At 41.0% G+C, this 24,618-nt stretch overlaps 1 long non-coding RNA gene across 2 annotated transcripts in view; it reads left to right on the top strand.

The window, feature by feature from the left end:
* LOC123480905 (uncharacterized) overlaps positions 1 to 24,618 on the top strand; it is an 82,776-nt gene that overhangs the window by 19,262 nt on the left and 38,896 nt on the right. For both annotated transcript variants that reach the window (XR_008427572.2, XR_008427571.2), the window contains exon 4: positions 17,068 to 17,149. This is a non-coding gene — a long non-coding RNA (uncharacterized lncRNA). The remainder of the gene's footprint in view (positions 1 to 17,067; positions 17,150 to 24,618) is intronic.

The following is a 24,618-nucleotide window of genomic DNA, read 5'->3' as shown; positions in this document are numbered from 1 at the left end:
TGCGCATTGGCCAAATACTCTGCAGTTAATTATTTGTGTTATCTAGAGTGTCCCCTGATTAGGTATTGATTGGTGAGGACAGAGACTCTGCTTCGTTTTCTCTTAGATCCCCAACGCCCAAGAGCTGTGACTGTTGTCCAGGAAGCACTCAGTCAACATTTGCTGTGAGTAAGTGGCCTGTGGGTGTTCTCTCATTTTGGTTACATGTCCATTGATCAGGAAGTTTCATTCCAAAGTGTTCTCTCCACCTACACAGAGACCTTAAGATCCAGGTGTCAGTGTCCTAGGAGAGAACTCAATAGACTTCAAAAGGTTTCTGTTTGTACAAAGCTATTTACCAGGCTCCCTAAGCAAACAGGAGAAATGGAACAAAATGATAAAAACAATCTGCGGTGCTTTCCTGTGGGACTTTCTTTCAAGGCACGTCAAGTAACTGGCAAAATTGACTACTTGGAGGAACAGAGAAGAAGAAGGAAAATAGACACATTATCAGGAACCTTTGTTGTGGGTTTTGTGGCTTTAGCTGACCATGACTCGGCCCAACCTTTGCTAAACGTTTCTTTCTTGGAATGACCTCTAGCTGGCTGGGTTCATAGACTGATGGCATTCCCTGGAAACATGGTAGGCTGAGGCCAGGGAATGAATCAAGTGGCATGACCTGGCCTTTCTCAGAAATGAGGGTTTATTAAGTAACAGAACCCAGATGGCAGCACAGCCAGGGGGCAGGGAGCATGGGTTGGGCTCAGGTTATCGGTGGTGGCACCTTAATTGCCTGGAGTAGAAAAGGACACAAATATTTAGGTAGCTGCTGGGTTTCTCACAACCAGGAGGACCACAGCTTATAAAGGGACCACAAGCTGGCAGCTCATTTAGTGTGAGGTGAATATTATTCTCCCTGTGAATGGATGAGGAAACGGAGTCTCTGGGATTACATTGAAGTTGTCTAAGGTTACCCAGAAATGGGCGGAGCCTGGATCCAAATTGTGAGCTTTTGATGCCACATCCTGAGCTCTTTCCCTGAAGTGAGAATCTAAGAAGCCTCAATTTTTCCCAGACACCAGCTCAGGCAGGGATTGGGCATATTTGGCTCATTGTCATTACCTAATTACCAGTTTGCTCTGAAGCGTGACTTCATCTCTGGGCAGCTTCTGGGATGCAGACACATTCAGTAATGACAACAGATGTTTTTTTTCTGGGAGTTGAGAAGCAGAGCTTAGTGAGAAGATACAGGTTAAATGACCAAGGGCTTTAGAACTCCTTGAATCATAACAACTTGCAAACTTTGAGCACTTACTGAAGGCTCTCCCTCAGGAGCTCACTCTGTCTTGCAATCACCTTGTGAAGTATGCATCATTATCATATCCATTGTACAGATGAAGAGACTGAGGCTTGGAGAGATTAACTTGCTCAAGATTGCACATTTGGAAAGCAGAAGAGCTGGAGATTGACTCGAGGAGGCTTGAGCGCTTAATCCTGACTCTGCAAATACTTGTTATGTACCAGGATAATGCCCGTGGTTCTCAAAGGGGTCCTCCCCAGCCACACTGGCATCAATCAGCAAATGGTTAGCAATGTGGGGTCTTGACCTCAATCCCACACCTATGTGTCAGGAACTCTGGAGGTGGGCACAGCAGCCTTCCCCTTCCTGTGTTTGTGGATGCACACTCAAGTTTGAGGACTTGAGTCTACTGTTCTGCTGTGCTCTGAGGGAGGAAAGGACTTCCCCAGGACACAGTGGGCACCAGCTAAGCCTCATCTTGGGAAGGTGTTGTTCCAAGAGGTGTTTTAGACTGCGGACTACACCTGGGGGAACAGAGGAGAAGCAGCATCTCTCCAGAGAAAGGATTTGGTGAGAGGAGAAGGTAGGAAGAGGTGACATCACAGCCCCCTTCCAAGAATGTGATGTGTTTGTAGGACAGGTATTGTTTATCCACTAAAGCTCACTGAAGTCAAGTGACTTGCTTGGCCAAGGTTGTGTAAATAGTGACAAATAATGAACTGAAACCAGACCTCTCTATACAGAATGTTACAGCTGCATTTCCTCTTAGGAATACGGTGAGTCCTAAAAGTTTCAGCAATTCCCTCTGAATTGTGAGAAATTCTCCTCATAACTGTCAGTCACCTCCAAAAGATAACCTGGAATGGGGGAAGAAAAAAGGACGGTCAGTTGGTGATCCCAGTAGGGGGTAAAGATGAGGGGAGGGGTTCAGTGAAGGGCACAAAGGAGAAAAGGATGACCACATGGTACCGTTCCATAAACCCATGACTGTCTCATCATCTTAGTCATTGTCGTCACCATCTGTTGGACTGTAAGTGCTCTGATGTGTTACTAGCTGTACAATATAGCACGAGTGACCTTGGGTTTGGTTCCTGACTTTGACACTGTCCCTGAGCAATTGATTTAACCTCCCTGAGACTAGCTCTTCATCTGTAATATGAAGATTATCAGGATTGGGAGGAAGTTTTAAGAGAGTATTATATGAGAAACCCTTAGCAATTTGCCTGGCTCGTAGTAGGTGCTCAATAAACATGCATTATTGATTGTTGTCATCTTGTCCAAGGGCTGGCTCACAGGTGAGCAAGACACCCATGGCTATAAAGGGACCCTCAGTGAGAGAGGACCGCTACTCAGCTGTTTGCTGCCACAGAGATGCCCCATTGTTTGTCCGTTGGTACCTAGTATCTTTTCTACCCTTTCTCTTTATTTCCCACCCCCTAAGACCATTACTGTGCCAGAGGCTCAGTCTTAAGAAAGAACACTGTCCTCAGAGAGGTCACAGGTACAGCTCACCCACTCTATTGTGTCACCCAACACAGTGTCTGGTGTCCTGGGCATCAGGGACGCATGTCACCTGGATGCCAGCTGCTGGGAGGTGACTGGTGGTGGCAGAGAGCAATGTTTTCAAGGAATCTCAGCTGCATAATTCTTCCTGATTGGTTGCTTAGAGATTTGTGGCAAACCAAGTTTGCCAGATCCTCTTACATCCTTTATTTATTTAAAAGGCACTAAATTTTATCTACCAATTGCAATACGCCAAGTGCTGTGTGGCACTTTATGAATGTTATTTCATTTAAGTGTTGCAGTGAAATCTGTAGAGTGGTTATAGTTATTCCCAGTTCATGAATGAGGAAAATATAGTATCTATGAAAGTGGATTTTGAAATCAGGATTAAATCCAGTTTCTGGCTCTAATTTCTCAGCTTTAGTTCTCTTCCAGTTAATGTCTTAAATAGTTGCTTCTTCCTGAAAAAAAGAATATCTTGATAAAGAGGCCCCTTAGCAAAGCAAATGGAAGAGGGTTTGGGTGGAAGTGGGAGCAAAGGTCTAGTTCCCGTTAAATTAAAGCCATTTTCTGCTCCCCCTGGTACATGAGTCTGGCTCAGCCCCACTGTTTCAGACATTATTTTGAAGTTATGACCCATTTACTTTGGTCTTGAAAAATGTGCATTGAGAATTCTAATGATTGTCAAATTAAGGGATGGTCCAGCCAGGAAGTTTCTAGAGGATGGACTCCATGACAGACACTAAGACATCACTGGAAATGTATTGATATGAAAATCAGTTTTTTTTATCATTGCTTCTGTCAGTGAGCATGCTATATGGAAGAGATGTTTGACAAACCACCAGAGCTGGGAGTGTGGAAATAATTCCTCATTAAGTTGCTTTTTAGGGATGGGGGTTAGTGTCAGGAAGGCATGCAAACCTGGACCAGAGCAGAATTGTTTCACATGACATAGGGGAGGCTGAGGCTGCCAGCATATGTCACCTTCTCTGTTTTTCCTATATGTAATGGATGACAAAAGAGTTAAAGAATATCTCTTTGAAGGGAGGGGTACAGAGTGATTCTCTCGTCCATGGTGTTCCTTTCCTTTAGTGCAGCCCTGACCTCACTCAGAATGCTGCTTAGGCCTTCATGCCCTTTCCTCCCTTTCCTCCCTTTCCTTCCCTGTTGAGCACCTCCTCTGGTTCTCTGGCCATTGCTGCACCGTGTTCCATTCCCATCTCCAGCTGCAGCTCTTTTTCTGCCAATCACAACACCTGCCATGAGGCCAGAGCAACAGGGTGAGTGCAAGGGCGGCAGTGGGTCCCAACAGGCAGGCAGGGAGAGGGCTGGGACCCAGGTCAGCTCTAGCATTTAGAAAAGGAGGTTGGAATTTGGAATCTCTCACTCTGCCTCTGTCTATGTGACTTGACTGAAATACTTGAGCCCATTCACTACATAATATGAAGAGCTAACATTCCTTGAGCATTTCACTATATGCCAGGTACTGTTCAGTGCATTATGTATATTTACTTAAATGATTATCATAATAATCCTACAATGTAACTACTGGTATATTCCCCACTTTACACACGACGAAACAGAGGCACAAAGAAGTTAAGTAGCTTGTCCAGGGTCACAGAGCTGGGCAAGCAGGACTTAAATGCAAGATTCCGGTGACAGAATTTTCCTTCTTAGCCAATGTATGAAGCTGCCTCTCCGGAGGACAAAAGGCATGGGTGAGGGCAGAGAGAGGTCCTGTCTCTGACAGCTTTTTGGAAGGTGAAATTCTATGAGTCTCATTATTAACATGGTTCTTAGAGAAGAGTGTGGGGGCAAAGGCAGTCTACAAGGATTTTCAAGTGGGTTGGAGTTGTTTGGAGATCACCTGTGGAGTCAGGGTCATAGTGTGGTCTGGAGAAAAACACCCTGGGAGTTGATCTTGTCAACACTCCTCCACCCCCACATCTCTGCTGTGCCCATCTGGAGATACCCAGAAGAAAACAGAAGTCACCCAGGTGGCACATGCAGAAAGATGGGTGTGTGCCCAAGCCAGGAAGGGGCTTTCCTTCTTCCAGAAGAGTGTAGAGATGTGAGCGAATGTGTTCATGTTAGCTCAATATTTCTTAACATCAGCTAGTAGAACTAATTTTCTGACACCGTCATCTTTTACACCCTCACCTCAATACATACTTGAATCTCCTCGAGCTTTAATCCTGGTGTGTGTGTGTGTGTGTGTGTGTGTGTGTGATTGTCCATCTAACACCAATCTCTCTATCCACCATAAGCATCACAAGGAAAGACTTTACAATGTTTATTTTGGTACCACCGTGTTCCTTGCACTTAGCACATGCTCAGAACATAGTAGTTGCTCAATAAATATTTGTTAAATAAATGCATATGTCTGAACTAGAACCCCTGCTTTGTCTATGTTGCTTTTGTCAAATTACCAAAATCTGTAAGCCTCACTTCCCTTCCTTTTGCAAAGCTGGTGTTGGGTACTGACTTCAGAGGTCCTGTAGCCTAACATTAATGTAAGTGTTCAATAACTGATAATAATTGCTGATATTGTTAACTAGGTTAGTGGCAATCTCTTCCTGTGAAGGGCCGGATAATAAATATTTTAGAGTTTGTGGGGCAGATGATCTCTGTAACAAAGACTGGACTCTGTCATGGTAGTGTGAAAACGGCCATAGATGATAATGTAAACAAATGGGGATGGCCATGTTCCAATAAAACTTTATTTACAAAAATAGGAAGGGCCAGATTTGGCCCTTGGGTTGTAGTTTACTGACCTCTGTACTCTATGATCTGAGTAGTGTGAATCTAACAGGTTTTAGGAAGCCACATCAACAGATTGCAAATATTCTTGAACTTTCTAGGGAAAGCTCACTCCTTCATTTTTTTTTTTTTTCCATGTTAAAGATGTGCGCCATTTTTCTGGCAGGGAAATCTGTGTTCTCAGGGTCTGTGTTTGTTGATAACATCTCTCTGACAAGTGCAAATGGCGAGAGCCCTCCCACATCTTTTCCCTCTAACTCCTCATTTGTGCACATCCCTCCAGAACTGGTCTGTAGTGACAGACTTGGCCTTTGGGAGATGGGCACTTTGCTTGTCTCCCAAGTACAACCTTAGCTATATGGTAAACCTAACCAGAATAAATGCTTTCCTAGAAAAGACATTAAAGAGATGGTCTATACTCTGGTTTCTCTTCAGAATGCACAAATCTTTTGCCTTTTTAAAGAGATGGTCTATTTTTTTTAAAATATTTTTTTATTGTTGTTCAAATACAGTTTTCTGCCTTTTCCCCCAGCCCTCCCCAATGCCCTCCCCTGTTTCCACCCCCTTCCCCTTGTTGTTGTCCATGTGTCCTTTATAATTATTCCTGCAAATCCTTCACCCTGTCCCCCTATAATCGCCTCCCCTCTCCCCTCTTGTCACTGTCAGACTGTTCTCAATTTCAGTGTCTTTGGTTATATTTTGCTTGCTTGTTTGTTTTGTTGATTAGGTTCCTATTAAAGGTGAGATCATATGGTATTTGTCTTTCACTGCCTGGCTTATTTCACTTAGCATAATGCTCTCCAGTTCCATCCATGCTGTCCCAAAGGGTAGGAGCTCCTTTCTTTCTCCTGCATAGAATTCCATTGTGTAAATGTACCGTAGTTTTTTGATCCATTCATTTACTGATGGACATTTAGGTTGCTTGCAGCACTTGGCTATTGCAGATTGTGCTGCTATGAACGTTGGGGTGCATAGGTTCTTTTGGATTGGTGTTTCAGGATTCTTAGGATATAATCCTAGCAGTGGAATTGCTGAGTCAAAAGGCAGTTCCATTTTTAGCTTTTTGAGGAAATTCCATACTGTCTTCCATAGTGGTTACACCAATCTGCAATCCCACCAACAGTGCACTATGGTTCCCTTTTCTCCACAACTTCTCCAACACTTCTTGTTTGTTGCTTTGTTTATGATGACCATTCTCAATGGTGTGAGGTGGTATCTAATTGTGGTTTTAATTTGCAAGAGATGGTCTATTTTTTTTTTTTAATTTGGTCAAGTCTTAGGAAGAAAGCAGATTTTATTTTATTTTATTTATTTTTTATCTTTTAAAAATTTTTATTTATTTTATTTTTAGACAAAGAGGAAGGGAGGAAGAAGGAGGGAAACATCAATGTGTTGTTGCCTCTTGTGTACCCCACACTGGGGACCTGGCCCACAACCCAGGAATGTACCCTGACTGAAAATCAAACAAGTGACCCTTTGGTTCACAGGCTGGTGCTCAATCCACTGAGCCACACCAGCCAGGGCAGAGAGCAGATTTTAAAAATATACATAATTTTATTAAACCATGCCACCCCAATTAACTCAATAAGTATCAATTATATATATATATATACATATATATGTATATATATATATAATTGATAAATTGATACTTTTTCATTGAGTATATATATATATATATTCAATGAATTCAATAAGTATCTTGAATATATATATTCAAGAGAACAAGACAAATGTGCTTTAGGGAGAACATGGATAGTTTTTCAGGCCTTACTATGCATCAGCTATGTGGGAGGGGGGCCAGGACATCACGGTTGATGATTCTCCAGAACCACATGGAGTGTGGTTTCCGTTGGTAAAGTTGAGGTTCTGTTGACAGAAGGGGGAAGGGACGCTGGGGATTAAGAAATTTCAGGTGGTTTGGGTACCTATGAGGTGGCTGCCTCACCTTACTCCTGTGAGCATCATGTTGTCTCGCTTGTACTAATGAAAAAAATATATTGTGAAAAGCACCTTGCCCATGGCCTTGAACAAAGTAGATCTGGAATAAATGGGTACTGCAGGTTTTCATCTGTCTTTACTGTAATTATGTACAAAATATGACACCCAGAAAATCCTCTGAAAGGTTAGGCTTGCCTGAGCTGATCACATGCTGCTGAACTCTGACATGTGTCACCTTTTGACATTACTGAGGGCCCACACACTGTACATCTTTCTGTTCTTCCATCCTTAGAGTTTGGGTAATGACTGCCCTCATGGTTACAATGTGGCTGCCTCAGCACCAAGCATCATGTCTTCTCAGGACATCATCTCAGACAAGAAGGAAGAGAGCAGGTAGCAAAAAGGGGCTCCTCCTGTGATTCTCTGTGTATTAGGGAGGGAAATCTTTCCAAGAAGGCCCTTTGCAAACTTCTCTTTATGTGTCATTGACCGAAGTGTGTCACATGCCCAGCCCTAAACCTATCGCTGGTGTCGGGAGTGTGGTAACCATGCTTGGCTGAGAAGAATCGTGATTCATCCACCAGTGCCAGCGCAAGGAAAGGGGCACAAGGCATTGAGTAGGCAGGGCCTACTCATATCTCTCAGTCATCTCTCCCCTCATGGCTGGAGAACATGTCTGCTTTGTTCACCAGTTCCTAACAGAGTCCCTGAGCTGTAGTAGGCACTCCATATATATTTTGGGGGAATGCATAAAACAATGGATGCATAAATTATGACTAGAATCTTTTTTTCCTTTGCCTTTTTTCTCACTTATTCTTCTGGTTTACTCATTTCTCTAAGTCTGGTGTAGACAGTCCTAGAGCTATTCTTCCTGCCTGAAGATGCCTCTTCCCAAAGACTAAGACCTGTCACACCGTCCAGTTTTAGCCTTTGATGTGGCTGGATCAGTGTGGTCAAGGCAAGCCCAGGGTGGATGAGGCTAGTGGGGATCCCAAACACTGCATGCACAGGCCTGACCCAGCCCATTCTCAGCAAGATTGGAAATCAAGGCAGAGTGTTCCCTTTCACCCTCTCTCTCTGCAGTTCCAGTGGCTTCTCAAGCTCCACTATTAGAATGTCAACAAACTAACAGGCATCTTCAGAAAATCTTAAAGAAAAATGGCTTAAATGCACCAAGTACCTTGGATGTATTTGTTATTAAGCATTTAATGAGATAATTAGAAGCCTCTTCCACTTAGCTCATAGCTCAGAAGGTCTATACAACCTTTGTAGGTATCACTTTGTTAATCTATAATAGTTTGAATGAAACACCAAAAACATTTACTTGAATGAGTGATTATTCTGAATTGTTTACCCCCATTGTTGGGTTAAATTGGGGACCTCTTTGCTCAGTTTTAGAGTACCCCTGGGAAGGAGACAGACTGATGGAGTGGTTGTCCAGTCTGTGTTGAATCTGATCTCTGTCACTTATTACCTGTGTCACACTGGTCAGGTTGCTTAATATCCTAACCCTCAGTCTTCTCACCTGCAAAACTGGGCAGTAATTGAGGGTGGTTCAGGTACAGTATCTGCAACAAAGTGTGGGCACAGTAAATGCTACCTCTAATTGCTTTTGCCAACATGTTAATCTTCATTTAGCCATTGAAATGATCACCTTTTACAAAGACTGTTGTAGTTGTCATCTTTGAAAAATAGATTATGCCACTTGGGAGACACAATGTCAGTCCATCCAACAATAGAAAGGCAGTAGTTGTGAGGCACTGTTTGTATTTTTGGCACCATGCTGGACACTGGCATTATATTCAGAACATGCTGGGCTTTTCTGGTTGCTGAAAATAACTCTAACCAGTCAATTGCAGGTGGTTAAGAAATACCCAGAGAATTGATATCTATTTGTTCTGCAAAAATCAAGTTCTTTGGATTGGATTGTCTGATCATGTCACTCAAAATGGTCACTTCAGGCTGCTTGAATTGATTCTGTCCTGCAGTTGGGGGTGAACCATAAGGTTTCATAATATGGGACATAGAGGATGTGGAAGATCTTAGGCAGAACTAGGCAGTGCTGGTCTTTAACATGCCTGTCCGGTAACACATCAATCATCACTTCAGGCAATTCACTTCACCATCCTGGGACTCCTGATCTCTAAAGTGAGCTTTTAAAGACCCACTCATATCACTTATCTGGTTATTTCAGAGCAAAAGATGGAATGACTTTATTGTTGTCATTATTGAGAATCTTTTCAGACAATAGAAGTGCCTTGGGCCAAGGAGTAAGAACAATTTCCCTTTTGTGATCAGTTCTTTCCAACTCCCTGAATAAAAATTAAACTAAATGTAAGAGGAAATATTAAAAATATCTTTTACTTGATCACCTAGAAGTCACAATGGACTAATGTGGAAGTTTGGGTCTTTAGAGAAGCTCCCACTAAGACAGGATTAGATTCCCAAGAGATTTATGGCAGGATACACCTGTGAAGAAAAAGGGAGAAGGTGGGAGGCAGGGAGAGCCTTCAGCTTGCATGCAGGTCTCACACCTGTAAAAGGAGAGATGGGAGGAAGGAGGAAATAAGTCTCAGACTGGAGTGCATTCTAAAATTTGGTATTTGGCTAGGTCAGTGGGAGTTCTTAAACCAAAATCGTCCACAGGAGCAGTTCTGTGTCCTGCAGAAATGAGCCTGGACTATGCTTAGTCATTGGTGGGGAGCATCCCAAGGGTGGTGTGGCCTTGACATGAACACAGGAGTGGACCGGCACATGGGGCATCCATCAGCTGTGCTTCCCATCACAGGAGACTTGAGCAGCATGTCTTCCTGGCCACCCACCAAACTGTGAGACATTTTTTCTTTGAAACACAGATCTCAAGGAGTTTGCAAAACAACCCAGATAATTTGTAATAGTATAGGGTTTCCACCCAAAATCAACATCTCATTCTCTCCTTTGACTTTCACTTCCCTCTGTGTTTCAGCTAGACCATTCAAGTTGAAATCCCCACCCAGGTTGGTAGAGTTCCTCATTTGATAATTAAAAGAAAAATCTGTATGTGAATCAGCTACATGAACTTCCTTTGTTTTACTCTCTCAATGAGTTATGATTTACTCCTGGGTTTCAATGTTTTCCCACTCTCATCCCTGCTGGGGTATTTCATAATTTCTCTATACAAACTATATTACCTTTCTAAAAACAAAAAAAGGATGAATAACAAAACACAACAAGGTGAGTTTTTAGACCTAGACTAATCAGTTACCTTTGAGGTGTGTTTATAACTCACAAAGTGCTTCAGTTCATGTCCCATGGGCTGCTTCGTTCTGCCGGGCAATGTGGAGTCACAAGGCAGATTTCCAACTCTCCAACTTCACCTTACCTCATCTCCATCTTCCTTGTGAGTGACTTGCACTGTATGTAGCATGGGTACACTGGACAAAGAGATGATCACACTACTCAGAGGGATGTGCGATTTAGAACTGGTGATTGTTTACTTCTGGAATTTTCCATTTAATATCTTTGGATCACTGTAGACCATGGGTAACTAAAACCACAGAGAGGTGAAACCAGAATGACAGAAGACTACTAGAATAGAGGTTGAAATAGTGGAGAAAGACTTCTCAGAGGCCATTGGACTTCAAACTCAATCAATGGGTTTTGAATGACACCTTGGCAGATCAACACAGACTACTGGGGAGACGGCATTATACAGAGTAAGAGCGGCTATCTGGGTGGTGTGGATCCTGTACCCGCTCCCTAGCTGTGTGATAGTTAAGTAGAGCAAGTCACTTTCTGGGCCTGAGTCTCCTCACCTGTTAAATGGGAAAGTGTGGTAGTTCACTCATAGGGCTATTTGTCTGTAAAGGGTCAGATAGTAAACATGTTAGGCTTTGTAAGCTATATGCTCCCTGTTGCAGCTACTGCACTTCTCCATTGCACTGTGTTGTGCATTACGTGTTTGTGTCCCTGCCCCAATCCATATCTTGAAACCCTACCCACCTGCCCCATGATGGTATTTGGAGATAGGGCCTTTAGGAGGTAATTAGATTTAGATGAGGTCATAAGGGTGGAGCCTATAAGAAGAGAAACAGACTAGATTCCTCTCTGCTCTTCACCATGTGAGGACACAGCAAGGAGACAGCCGTCTATGAACCAGAGAAAGGGATCTTACTAGACACTGCATCTGCCAGCACCTTGATCTTGGGTTTCCTGGATGCCAGAACTGTGAGAAGTAAATTTCTGTTGCTTAAGTCACCAGGTCTAAGGTATTGTGTTGTGGCCGACTGAACTGACAAAGACATATTGGAAAGCCATGTGAACAATAGGTAAACGAATGGTTGTAGTTGTATGTCAACAAAATTTTATTTATGGACAATGAAATTTTATTTCATATCATTTTTACATTTCACAAAACACTGTTATAGTTTTGATTTCCCCCCAATGATTAAGAAATGCAAACCATCCTTAACTCTCTGAGCATACAAAAACAAGCGGCAACCTGGGTTTGGTCTGGGAACCATAGCTGCTGACTTGAGATAGAGCATCAAGTCACTTGTTCCATAAGGGAGCCCCACTTATCAGATGGAAAAATGGAGTCTGGAGAATTCATGCAAGACTGTGGACGAGAATGTCTGCCACACGGATCTTCAAGTGTTCTACCCAGTCAGGAGGGAAAACTGCGACAATGCAAGCTACCGACTCTGAATTCCTTCCTCACCTCACATTTCTCTTTGTTGATCAGCTGTCTTTACATATTATTTTTAGAACTCTCAAAATGGCAGCCACAGAAAGCCAACACCCAAAACAGAAGCAAAAGGGGAACTTCTCCAGTGAACACTCACTATTTACTTGGATTCAGGCACTAATCTTAGGACAGAAATGTATGAAAATTTACCCAAAGACATGTGAGCATGAAGAGTTAAGCCAAAAAAAACAAAAAAAAAAGGGTTGAACTTCTTACTTCACAGTATACTTTTGAATCGAATGATCTTGACTTGCTTCTCTCCCTCAGCTCAGCAAGCTTTTGTAATACCCTTCTCCTCCTCACTTTCTGGGAAATAATGGATGTTTCAAATAAAAATAGGTGTAAATCACTGTACGAATAAAATGAATAAATATGATGTGCCTAGAAACAATATTTAATTTGAAGCTGAATTTATCCTTTAGCCTGAGGGAACGCATAACTTATATTTGTGTGTTGCCTTAGTTTTTTGAAAGCTTCCATGTACTGTTAGCTCATTTGCTCTTTGCAGATTTTTTTAATTGTAAAAAAGGTGTTTGCATGCTATACGGATTTATCATTTCCCCCTCTTCCACCCCAGGGTGAAATGTACAGTCAATGAATCACAATGAACTTTTGCTTATCTGGTTGCCCTTCCCCCTTCTAGTCCCTTATTTACACCACGTGGACTCTGCATTCATGTCACTCTACACTTTACAGCACAGTCAATGCTTGCTAACACTTCTGTGCCTTTGTTCACACAGTTCCTTTGGAACTGAATGATTTGCACCCCAGAATCACCCTGTCTTTGGTGTAGACGGGGAAGAATAGAGGATGCAAATTTGAGGTAGTTCTATACCAACAAGACCTCTCAGCTCTCCTGCGCTCCCTCCAAATGCCAGAGGGATGTCAAGTTATTCTGTGCATTTTTGTGGTCATCTTTTTGCAAAGAGGTCCAAGGCCTTTGCCAATGTCATCTCTTCCAGCTTCAATGCTCTTTGGTGGCTTTTTAAAGGAAGAAATTACAGATAGGCTGGCAGAAAAAGAAAACACTACATGAGACTGAAGATAATCAAAGAATTAACTCTGATTAGATCCTGAATCCTACCATCTGTCATTGTTCTCCTAAAATTTTAAGTGGATTATTTTAATTTCTAGTCAACAAACATTTTAGGGGCCCCAACTTGGCATTAAGACCTGTGCTATGTGCTAAATGGGTGGTAGTAGGTGGAGGCACAAAATAAAATGAAAATGGTCCTTCTTCTTTAGGTCTGTGCAGTCAAATGGGGATAGACACGTATGTTTATACATGTTCAGTGCCATGTATTACAGGACTGGACAGCTGTGAGCACAGGGCACCAGGGGAGCCCAGAGGAGGAACATCTCCTTTGCCTTAGTTGGGAAGGGCCAGGGAGTGTTGTCTAAAGGGGCCAACACCTCAGTGTCTCTCTACTGTTGGTCCAGCTTCAATACTACAGCCTCTCAAAGCTGGCTCTTCCTGGGATCACAGCACCTATCAAACTGAATTATCATCATTTGTTTAATTATCTGATCTACTGTAAATTTCAAAAGACAGAGATGGTTTGTATTTTGTTCATAATATGTCCCTGCCATGTAACAGTACCTGACACATAACAGGCACCTGATAAATTTGGGTGTGTGCTAAGCCAGAGAATATTAGCACGTCAGTTTTCACTCTCTCCCTCGAAGTGCTAAGGGGAATTCTGCTGTAATATTTAATGATGACATATTGCATTCCAAACTCTGAGCCAAGTCTTGAAGGAGACAACAAAATAAGGAAAAACATGTTAGAATGTTTGGATCCAAAGGAACCTTGGACGTCAGTTGATTCCATGTCTCATTTCTACAGGTAGAAAACTACAGTTCAGAGAAGTGCTGTAACTGTTAGAACAGGTCACCCAGATACTTAGTAGCAGAGAAAGTCTAAAAACCAGGCATCTGGATTTCCAGTCCTTACTTCCTTCCTGTGAGTCACATGTACTCTTCTATCAGATGTGTAGTGGGGAAGAGTAAAGGTTGTGAAAAGGACTCATTTCTATTGCTAGCACACAGAATACTTCTGAATTCTCCAGGAGCCTCATCTTGCAAATACGGCTTTGGGTAAGAGAATATTTTATGTGTTAAGATTATATTCTACAAAAACTAAAGAAAAACTAAAGGATGCTTTCTCTGGCATTAAGTAATTGCTTCTAGCAGGAGTACCTTCTGCTTTATAGAGAAGACCCCTGTTCCCACTTTTCATCTGATGTCTCAGTGAGGCCCAGAAGGAAATGTTGGGAACAAATGCTTGTCTGGGCTGTAATAGTCCCTTGAAAAGCAAAGCTTGAGATGTTTTAGGGATCCCAGTGTTCTCTCAGAATTGGTTTTGACACTGTAGAACTTACATCCCAATTTCCATGCCAAAATATATTGTGAGCAGTGGTTGGATAGTTTAAGGAATATATAAAAATAAGTTTTCATGTCAAGAAGAAGAAGACATGGTTGGTATCCTGTGACTTGAGAATTATCCTTAAAGAGCATTTTTCTGCAGTGATGATAGGAAGAAAGTGTGAGAGGAAAGGATTCATTGGAGGGGATGAGATTCTGTCCTCATTGAAAAGCACGAAATGATCAAAAAATGTACCAAGGAAAAACAAAGTAAGAAAACTTTTTCTTGTATTATCAACAATAAAAATTCATGATTTCTTACATTTATTAAGCTCTCAAGATGTTCCAGATACTGTGGTAAACCCTTATGGGAATTAATGCATCTAATCTTCACAACAGCCCCATGGGGAAGGAGCAATTAATATTCTAATCTTAAAAAGAGTGGACTGAGGCATAGAAAACCAATGGAACTTGCTAGAGGTGATATTCTGGGAAATGGTGCATTTCATGATGAAACATAGGTAGTTTGGTTCTAGTGCCATTTTTTTCCTTTAAGTTAAAAATTTAAATCAGAAAGTAATATATACCCTGTGGAAATACTTCTCGATCCCCAAATTCTACTTTACATGAATTAACAGAGACACGTACAAATATTTATGTACAAGACTGCTTCAAACCATTCCTTCCACTAATGGAAATTGGAAGCATTCCAAATGCTGAACAATTAAGGATATATTAAGTGCTCAATTTAAAAATGAAAAAGAGAAAGCAAGCACAAAGAAAATTATGAAATCACTAATAATTCCTCTACTTTGAAATAACTACGAAGAAATTGCTGAGCAAATGTTTCCATCTTTTTTCAGCATATTATTTCTAATACAAAATTGATATCATACTGGATATATTGCTTTATGATCTGACTTTTCTTTGTGGATCATATTATAAATCATTTTCAAGCTATTAGTTTTTATTCTACCACTTATTTTAATGGCTTTACAGTATTTCATCATTTGTACACATCATGATTTATTTAACAACCCTTTTGTTCTTAGATCTGGACTCTTACTTTTTTAAAAGATTTTGTTTATTTTTAAAGAGAGGGGAAGGGAGGGAGAAAGAGATGAAGAGAAACATCCACCCATTGCCCCCAGCCAGGGACCTGGCCCCCAACTCAGGCACATGCCCAGACATTGAACCCGTGACCTTTTGGTTTGCGGGACAATGTCCAAACAACTGAGCCACACCAGTCAGGGTTTGGCTCTTTTAATCATTATTCTATGGAGCCTCAAAGAATTGTAAATCATCAGTTATAGAAAGTGGTCCAGGATCTTTAACATGGGGTTGAAGACTTACATGATCTGCCCTAACTCTTCCAAGTTCATCTCCTTGTGTTTTGCTCCACTAATCATGAATACAGCCAAGTAGAATCACTTCTTCTAGAAGTGTAACTGGGCATCTCTTACAGCACCCATGCAATTCCTCTTATGCATGTATTTATCTACCTAATGATCTAGCCATTTTTTACTAGACTGAAAACTAGTTGGAAACAGAACTTCTGCTGGAATAAACTTCTTAACACCACATGGGAGAATTGTGTCTTGCACTTAGTAGATGCTCAATAAATGTTTGTAGAATAAATGAAAGCAATACAATATTATTTTTAAAAGTGTAAGATTATAAATCATTCAAATAGCTAACAATAGGGCACAAGTTGAGTAAATTATAACATGTCAGAACTAAAAAAATTGAGTATTAATTAAAAGAAAAAACATAACAAAAGAAATTATCTGTATGTAATGTTAGCTGAAAAGAAGAACATATAAGTAGCTAGAATTTGTCTGTTTTAAATTGTAGGTAGAGAGATGGAAATTGGAAAGGAGCTTTGGAGAAACGTGAGGGGTGGGTGCTCAATTGGATGGACATGGGGGTGGGGAATTTTCCTTTTTCAACTTCTGTAATATTTTAAAAAGAGAGAGCGAATGAATGAATTACGCTTGTCAACATATTTATAGTTTTGAGGTGATTTTATTGGATAATGGAACATAAGGCATAAGCTTTGTCTAAAGTAACTTGTTTTGAGTATTCTCTGTATTAATCAGAAGAACATTAGTCACTTTGTGTGTTTTACATGGTATAATTCTCAAAAGTATCCAGTGAAGTAGGCAGTAGCCCCTGTTTTAGAGCACTGAGGTACAGAGATATTTTAGCAGCATTCTGAAGATTACACCACTAGGAAATGTCAGAATTGCAACTTGTGGGCAAAGCTGTTAGATTCCAAAGCTCTTGTGGGCTTCACTACTCTGAAGGCGTCAACCTGATATATTAAGACTGGTTAGGACTCAAAGTAAGAAAATATTAACTCATTAATAAAAAAAATATTTAGACCCTACTTTCAAGAGGCTTAAAATTTTGTTTTAAAATATTGCCTACATGTATGAAATGCTATTGAGAGGAAATGTGTGACAATTCCATCATGCACACTCTTCTACTTTAGGTTGTCCCATGAACATCTGCTTATTCTGTGATCATCACATGCCTTCTCCTTGGAAATACTTCTCCATCTCTCCTTGCCTTGTGTAAGTATCCCTATCTTGATTCCTATGGTGTTTTGTCAAACTTCCACTATAATTTAGCATTAGATTGTCAAGATCTCTGGAGTACAAGCTTCTCCATGGTTGGGAAATGTCTTACTGATTTCTGTGTCTCTTTGTCCACCTGAGCAATGACTAGCAAAAATGCATTTCTAATTTTTTCTTCAATGGCGCTTGTTATTACCCCTTCACCACAACTATTATTTACCAAACCTCCAACCCCCAAATGTGGCATTACAATTTACTGCTGCTAAACAAATGTGTAAAGTTAATGACTGTGGTTACCCAATTGTTCCTGGAGGGCTTCCTTTCTTTAAAAAAACTTTGATTTGTCACATTTCTAAAGCACTATGTGTCACAACTTCTTTGTGCCATATTTAGTCTCCTGGGCCTCAGTGCCTCCTAACATCTTCTTTATCAGGTTCTCTCCTTCCGTTGCCTAGCACAATGCTAAAGTGGATGGAATACAACATTCTGCTCAACCCCTTCTTCAGGAGGAATGGGCAAGTCTTGCTGCTTTTGTAGAAAAATGATTACCAACTTGTTTTCTTATGATTCAGAGATTCAATTACCCATGTCTCTGTCCCTCTCCCTCTTTTCTTCTTCCCCATCCATGTCTCCCTTGCTACATCTCTGGGATGATATATTTCCTCATTTGTTTCCCTCTTTATGAGTCGTTTCCATTCTCCACCCTAGGTACTACAGTCAACTATGTGTTTATGGTCCAACATGCCTTTGGCCCTTGAGTCTCCATAATACCAACTTTAATCGCCAGGACTTTCCAGTGAATTAAGTCTCAATATCTTACTGTAATATTTCCAGGAAAGAAAATTTAGCTCATTTGGGGGTCAGGTGTTTACCAATTGTCCAATAAGCCGAAGCCAACTTGGAGAGGGTCATGTGGAACAGACACATTGATCTCCGAAAGGAGACTGGGAGTGACTGATAAATTGACTGTTAAGACATATGTAGCAATTTATAACTCATCCTTCCCACCCTTCTAATCCTACCTAATATCCTAAATATTTATCATATCTCTTTCCTTTCCACTGTTTCGGCCCTCATATGTTCTTGCTTAGATTACTGCGATAGTCTTGATTTGGTCTACATGTTTCTGACCTCTTCCCCCATGCTAATATACATTCTACATTTCTGCCTTGGGGACACATAAAGTGATCATGCCATTTTCCTAATTCTAAATCATCAGTGGCCTCTCACTTCTCTTGAAATGCAATATAAATGGTTTTAACCATATCCCTTCCTACCTGCTTCATCCCTCTGCTCACTAGTCCTCTACTTGGTCTAACTGCTTGGAATGGTTTGCTGTTCAAACGCCCACACTTCTCAGCTCCCTTCTTCCCCTGGAGCTTCTGTAGCTCTTTGTATTACAATACATATAAGAGTGGCCAAAGCACAGACAGGGCTTAAGGAATGGTTGTTGAATGAATGATACATGATGAGATAGAAGCAGACAATCAGATGTGTGGCTCTGGTTTTGACTTTGGCATTGTTATTCTCCCATCTTAGCAAGTTTTCCTAAACTGTACTTCCTGAATTCCCAGGAGTCCACAAAAAAAATATTGTAGAGATTATAATGGAAAAAAATATGCTTAGTCTTCTGATTAATGTATAGGCTCAGCAAAATGTCAAGTTTTTCTAATTTTGCTGGAATGAAGTAAATTTAGTGTAGTGACACAACCTCATGCTAATTAGAAGCCCTATTGGAATATTTAATGAACAAAACTACAAAACATTAAAATTGCTTAAAAATAGTATTTTTAAAGGGACGCACAATCCTTTTAAAATGTTAAACTTGTTGAGATAAAAATAATTGGCATAAGAATTGGAAACTGCCTTAAAAAATCTGGGATTTAGTTTTAATATCTGTAAAATGGAGATTGATCGAACTCTCCAGTTCAGATATTTCCATTTTAGGGATAGATCAGAATTACCTTGCTTCTTATTTTTTTCCACTGGTGTACCCCAACAGGGCCAAGTGCCCTATCTCTTTCTCTGTTCCCAATTCCCGAGTAGGGATTGGCCTAGACCAAGTGCTAAACAAGTACGTGTTGACTAAATAGCTGACCAAACTGAGTGCTTTCTGAAAAGGAAGAAAAATAATTGTATTCAAGGACGAATGTGAGCCATTTAGGGAGTAATGCTGAGTTAGAACATATTGACATTTACACAAAAGAATTGAGAAGCCACTTGGAAACATGTAATTGGCAAGTAGAATAACTGAATTGTGGGTGGGAAGGGAATTAGGTAGGAACACAATGAACCAAGCATTTCCTTGGGAATGGTTATAGAGAGCAGATAGTGAGAACAAATAGGTAACAATTTTTAAAAAAAAGAAACACAGACAGTTACTGCCCACTGAATTTAATTCTCCAGCCTTGCTGCACAAAAGTCTCTTTCGTTAGTGTGGGAATAAAGAAATAAAAAGAATATGACCCATGAAAGCTGAAGCAAAGACTCAAAAGATAGAATTTGTAATGTCACGGTGATGATAATTATGCTGATGTTTGTCAACATATTATGATCATCTACTATGTATGACACTTTGTATAATGGAGTAGGGCATAATAAAAGGAGAAAGCTGATAGATTAAGGGAAATTAAATACGATTATTAACTAAAAAATCTTAACCTAGTAGGAGTCAATAGATATTAAGTCCTCTATTCTCCGCTGTCTACAAAAACTTTCACTTTTATTTGAGTGAAATAAGGAGCCAGTGCAATATCTTGAGTGGGAAGGAGGTCATAAAATAATATATGTCATAAGAACATCACTTTGGCTGTAGTGCTTATAGAACTATCAGAAGTTAAGGAAGGACAGGGACAGTCAGGTTATTACAGTAATTGAGGCAAAAGATAATGATGGCTTGAACCAGAGTGGTAGTGGTGGGGTTGGTGAGGAGTCATCGGATTCTGATATCTTCTGAAGGTTGAACCATGAGTATTTCCTGGAAAACTGAGTGTGGGATCTGAGAGAGAGACAGCACAAATGACACCTTTACCTAGATTTTAGCCTAAGCAACCAGAAAGATGAGCTTGTCATCTATTGAGATGGGGAAGCTGCAGATGGCCTAAGCTTCAGGAACAAAGATCAGGAATTCTCTTTAGGACATGTTGACTTTGAAAGGTTGGTTTACATATCCAGGTGGACATATCAGGTAGAGAATTGAACATACTAGTCTGGAATTAGGGAGATGTGTCTGGCTTGGAGACACAAATTTGGGCTTTGTTGGCATGTAGATAGGTGGTATTTAAAGAGGTGCAGTACACCCACTTTTCCCAAGTTGATTTTATCTTGTTTTAGCTTAGGTCAAGGAAGTGGGAGTTCTCCCTTCCTTTCTCCTTCCTTCATTCTTTCCATCTCTCTTCCCTACCCCCATGATGCTTTGCTTGTGCATAGGATAGGACCATCCATCCATATCTAAGGTCCCTTGTGCTTTGTGTTTATTCCTCTGCCTCTACTCAGCTTCCCATGCGAACGGATTGCCATATTTGTTTGGGATTTTGGTTCAAGCCACAAAATAAAATGGTGAAGCTGAGCAATGCTGAAAGTGAACTCATGACCTAAGATTTGGGAGACTGGTGCTCCAGCCACTGCAAAATCAGAGGCAGGACTGTTTTTGTAAGTGTCCATAGAGTTGTGTTAATCAGCACCTCTCATTTCAACAAAACCCCCCTCATAAGTGCAAGTTTATTTACTCTGTATATTTTGGGGGGAATTTTTGGAGAGGAGAGAGGAGAACCAGGAGAATTGTTATTTGCCTTCAAGCAGTGTATGCTTCCGTGGAGGAAGTTTGTGCTTACTCATGAGAAAGCATGATGTATTCAAAAGAAAAGAGTGGGATGATGATTGACTGGAGGGGCTACCGAGAAATAAACTACTCCTATTTGACCATCACATTCCACATTAAATGTCATATCATCTGCAAAGTCTTCATTAATTCTCCACACAAATGGTCAATGGATCCATGATGCTCAAGAAAATTAATCTTATTATAGTAAAAATCATGTACCTCTTTTGTTTAAAAAATAATATAAAAATAAACAAAAAAGAAAATGTATTACCAGAGGTAACCATGAGAGTGTCCTTTGGGTATTTTTTATGTACAGTACATGTTTGTTTTATGAAAATGAGATCATACTATACGTTTTCTGTAGCCTCTTTTCTCACGAGACAACAGAGCTGAGGAGTTTTCCATGTGTCTGAGTACTGGCCCAAAACGTCATTTGGGTACCTGCCGATTATCAGTATTAGCTCTCATGTTGGTGGCATTGTGGCTTGTTTTATTTTATTCCTCTTCAGCATCCAGAACAATAATGAGGGGCAGGATGTGCTCATAGTCGCAGAATATTAGTGCTCAGAGCTCCCTCAGGCAGCATCTAGTCCATACTTACCTTGCAGATGAGAAAGTTGAGGCTCAAAATGTTAAATTGATCGACAGTACCAGATCAGATGGTCAGGAAGCTGCAGAATCAAAACTGAAACCAAGTGCCTGAACTCTAAGCCCAGGATTCTTTCGGTGTGACACCCAGAATCTGTGTCAACCCAACATCTGTGAAGTAGACGTGCAGTAAAAGAAGAGGTTATCCTTTGCAGGAGAAGTTCGCAAAAAAATATAACAGCAGAGGTGACTTGTGGTTCTTTCGACACTTTCAGTTTTACTTCAAACCCTCAGACCCCAGAGTTTCATAGAGGGGTGAAGTTGCAGTGTGAGGTCTGGTGAGGGGCAGCTTGAGGAAAGGAACTCAGGAGCTCAAGTTTGCAAAACCCACAGTTGTACAACAGCTCAGCTCTAGCCAATACCCTGAGGGGTGCAAAGGAGACCTAGGACAGCCACCAGAGTCTCAATTTGAATTTCACATCAGACCTGATAGGCTCCCATCTCTTAGCGCTCAGCCCCAAGAAGCCTATTAACATTTCAACTGTGCTCAATCATGGTCAGGGATGATTTCCAGTGGTGGTCTGGAAGCTTCAGTGAATGAAGCTCAACAGCAAATGCAGAGCTGAGAACTCTGAGAGTTCTGGCCTGTTGTTGATATAAGACACCATACTTTCACTGGTGCCTCTCCACATTTTCACCGGTATGATTTACTTAAAATGCATACCTAGACAGGCTGCCTAAAACCTCCCGCATGGCTTCAGGAAAAAGTCCACCTATCTCTTTGTAGCATGCAAGACTTTCCACAACCTGGCCTTTGTCCACCCCTGTCTCCCCTCTGCCATTTTGTTTGCATCGACACTGAACTTCCTGTAGGTCCCTGCACAGAGACATTCGATTTTTCAGCCCGTTCCAGCTTAATGGAATGCACTTTCTCCTCTTTTACCCTGGTTCATCTCACTTAGCCGAATTTGGTGTCCCCTCTCTCTGTTTCACTACCTTGAAAATTCCATCGTCTGTGGTTGTTACTGAAATACGAGTATTCTTGGCAGTTTTCAGTCGAATGATAGAACTTTATCTTATATCTTATACTCCCATTAGGATCAATGTTACTTCACCTAATGGCACGCTCCAGATCACTGGACACCCACCATACAATGCAGCATTAACGACACTGGGAGCATCAGTTCACCAGACTTAGAGTCCAGAGAGAATCTCGTTGTTTATTTTTCCCAGCGGCAAATTATCTGGATGGCATCGATGGTTTTCTCTAGTACTGCACTTAGGATATTTTCTTATATATTGGCAGTGATAAAATGGTGGGTAAGAAATTGCACGTTCATCGAAAGGAGGTGGGCTGATAGAAATGCATAAACATGGTACTCATCTCAAAATTAAATTACCATATGTACACGGTTTGGCTTGTCATTTATGTACTTGTATATTTATACACCCATCAGCCTTAATCACCTACGAGAATGAATGAGTACATTTAAGACCAAATGTTTGCAACATAAGCTAATGGTTAATTGAAAATTTCTTCTTGGAGGAGAAAGCTGAAAGACAACCAGACAAGACAAAGCTTTTTAAAACAACAGCGACTCTCGCTATCATCCAGTTTGATTTTAGCTCAACCTAAAGGAAATGTCTGGTGAAATGATCTCCCAGTTATTCTCTTTAAAGTGTGCCAGACCCAGCACACAGAGACAGCTCAGCTTATCAGAAAAAGCACTGCATGTAGCAGCAGGAAACTCGAGGCCAGCTCCTTGCTTAGCCATTTCTGGGTGTGTGTTCATAAGAAATTCACGTAACTTCTCCAAGCCTGTTTCCTCATATTTAATCTAGCAACCTGGCTACTAGATTCAAAAAATCACAAAATACATGCACTTACTTTGAGGTTCTAATTCAATCTTATTTATACGAATATGTTATTTTTTTCATCCCCACGTGCATCTTATAAAAATCAGGGTCAAAGAGTCCAGAAACACTACTGCTCCGACTGTTGCTGCTATTACAATGACTGATGCTAATGACAGCTGCTATTTATGGAGAGTTTAGTACATGCCTGCATTGTTTCAGCATTTACGTGCATTCCTCATCTATGCCTCATAAAACCCCTATGAAATAGCTAGTATTATTTTCCCCCTTTTATAGATAAAGAGTTGGAGACCCAGAGAAGTTAAGTAACTTTCTTAAGATCATACAGCTAGTAATTGAAAGACTGGGACTTGAATCCAAGCTTGGACTCCAGAATTCAAACATTTCACAATCACCTTCTACTCCCTGTCTAATAATAATAGTAAAATTAGCTTACAGTTGGACAGTGCTTTGTTCTTGCACGGAGATAATCTCATTTTATCCTTATAGCAGTCCTGTGAAATAGTGGTTATTATTCCTATCTCACAGATGTGAAATTTGGGTCAAAAAGATTAAGGGATTTGTCCAAAGTCACCTTGCTCTGGAATAGTAAAATCAGATGGTTGTTCCATTTTGCTGGGAACTAATAATTTCTCCCATTCTGCTTCTGGCTCTACTCTGCTTTTGTTGGCACCTCCCCCACTGATTCCTCCTTCTACGAGGACTCCAGTTGAGCCCTTGTATTTTTAATTGGCTTGGAACATACTCTTTCCTGTCCTCTGTGACACTCTGTCTGTGACACGTGAGACTAATTGTTTCTACAAGTACAGCAGGGCTCTGCAGAGCTTAGAATGAGCTACCACGGACTTCTGGCCCAGACATTCCTGGCATTTAAGGAAATCACCAAAGGCGGACTATTCCAACTGCACTCTGGTGGCGAGGTCATCTGCTCCCCAGGAGCTGAGCTCACCACTTATTCACATTTCCTCTGAAGGAAATACAAGGTCATCCTTAAACAGAGTATCCACTTCCACAACGTCATTGCTGTCTGTGAACTTTAAACATGCACCCCATTTTTTACTGTCTGTGATTTTGAATGCTCCATAACCTGGCCTTGATTAAGCTGCCTAAACCCTCCAGCCTGTTGTCTGCCCGTCATGTCATTTTTCTCTGGGCTGTCATAGCACCCTGTCCTTAAGGT

Source organism: Desmodus rotundus, chromosome 8 (genome assembly GCF_022682495.2).
Source record: "Desmodus rotundus isolate HL8 chromosome 8, HLdesRot8A.1, whole genome shotgun sequence".
Taxonomy (NCBI): Eukaryota; Metazoa; Chordata; class Mammalia; order Chiroptera; family Phyllostomidae; genus Desmodus; species Desmodus rotundus.
This window is presented reverse-complemented; position numbering and strand designations above follow the sequence as displayed.